Genomic DNA, 2,179 nt, shown 5'->3' on the forward strand with positions numbered 1-2,179 from the left:
CTTTGGAGCTGACTTCCCTGAGTGTAGCCTTCTGTTAAAATAAATGCCCTACAACAGAATTGTAAGGTACAGAAACAATCAACAGTATAATCTAAGCGTTTGTTTTTAACATAAGATACACCTACTCTGGATTTCTTTTTTTTTTTAATTTACCATCTTAACCTTTTTCCCCCCCTCTTTTATTTTTTATTTTATTTTATTCATTTTTTTTAAAATTGGGGAACAGTGTTTTTCCAGGACCAATCAGCTCCAAGTAAAGTAGTTGTTTCAATCTAGTTGTGGAGGGCGCAGCCCCTTGGCCCATGTGTGAATGGAACCTGGCAATCCTTGTGTTATTGTTACCAGCCAACTGAGCAGCGCCCCACCGAGAAACTTTTAAGTGTTCTTTCCTATAGAAATGTTAAGTATAGAAATGTTAAGTCTCCTCCCTAGTTTCTTAGCCTCTGGCTAAGCCTCTTCACATCAGTCTGTGACTCCTAAGCTAAAGGTTGCTCCTAGCCTGAATCCTAGAATTCTCCTATCCCCCTGCTTCTTGATTGCCTTGTAAATCAGTTTCTGAATCCTAAACAATAGAAGTATCCTATCCCTGCTTCAGGTAACTACTTGAAAGCCTCTGACTTCCTAATATGCCCCAGGCCAGTAAACTAAAAACCAAAACCATTCTGGGCCCAGACAACTGACGCCACCTGAGTTACAGGCTGAATGGCCACGGGCTTCATAAGAGCTAACAGATTTATTAATTAAAATCTATTTTTCCTCATTCAGGGACCTTGAGGATACAGAGGACACCCCAACAAGATTGCCAGTCACAACCAAAGAAGCCAGCGCGGTTTTCCAGGCGGATCTCGAGACCCCTTCCTCTCATGTGAGATCGGCTAGGGTGAGAGTTCCGTGAATCCCCCAATAGGCAGGGACAGCTCTACGCCCCTGCCCAGCAGGAAGCAGATACAGAAGAAGAGACCTCCTGTCCCTCAGCTTCCCACAGAGAATTTATGGGGATCACGTCTCTCAAGGGAAAAACAAGGCAGGCAGTTAGAGGCAAGCATTGGGTCTCTGTATTCTTGCACGTCCGACAGAGTGCGACCGCCAAGGGGACATCCCCTCTCCACCCAAAACTCCCCTTGGTATTGTAACTACCTACCCCTGCAGCAAAGCAAATGGGCACAAAATACCTGACTGGATTAGATCAGTCACTCACACCTGCTCAGTACCTCTTGTCAATCACAGGTGCTAATCAAGTGGTCCCACGCCCACAGGGGAACAGCCCATTCTAGAGAAAGGGGATAAAAACTCCAAGTCCTGGGAAGTCCACCCTGCTCTTTTTGACCGCTTCTTCCCTTTTTGAACCCCTTCCTCCCTTTTTTGAGCCTTTTGGGCCTTGTCTGTGCGCGTGAGCCGCTCCAAACTCTTTGGAATGTACTATCTCTTCGAATAAACTACTTTTTCAGTACTTTACTCCAGCATCTCATTCAATTCTTTGCTCGAGTTGCCAACGACCTGGACTTTGCACCGAGAAGGGTCCACTCTCTGTCAACATTATGAACCTACGCTCTAACCAACTGAGCTAACCGGCCGCCCCTGGATTTTATTCTTATTTGATATTGAAGATGACGGAGCTCCCTCTGTGCATGAGGGGCGGGTGGCGAGCTGCAGGACCCCTGCATCAAGGACCAGCTCAGGGCTGGGAAAAGCTACGCCAGGCAGAGAACATGCAGCAAGAGCAGGACTGACAAAGCCTCTATGTGGCGCATGTACCCAAAGGTCTCAGGTGAAGAGCACGGCCGCCTCCCGTTAGATGACGACAGAGGAAAGGCAGAACTCAAGCGGAATTTAGAAGGCTGGCCACTATGCTTGTGATGCCTCTCCAGCATGTCAGCTTTGTATTTTGTTTTTAATGCGGCAAACGGACAACTACCTTGTTGTACTGAAGACTTACAAAGGGACAGAGTGAAGGAACCAGAAGTCAATATTCAGTATTAAAAAGGTCCAAGTTCTTTATGGGGGAGTCAGGGTTAGTTAAGCGTGGGAGTCCAGCTCCCGCTGGTCCAGGGGTTCCCTCAGGTGAGGACAGAGTCTGCCAGGCGGGGAAGAAGCGGAGACACGGGGAGCGTTTTGAAGAAGTGTCACACTTTATTTCTACAGCATGTCCCTTTTTATATTGGACAGTTGACCATTATCT

The sequence above is a fragment of the Hipposideros armiger genome, unplaced genomic scaffold (assembly GCF_001890085.2).
Source record: "Hipposideros armiger isolate ML-2016 unplaced genomic scaffold, ASM189008v1 scaffold_3, whole genome shotgun sequence".
Classification (NCBI taxonomy): Eukaryota; Metazoa; Chordata; class Mammalia; order Chiroptera; family Hipposideridae; genus Hipposideros; species Hipposideros armiger.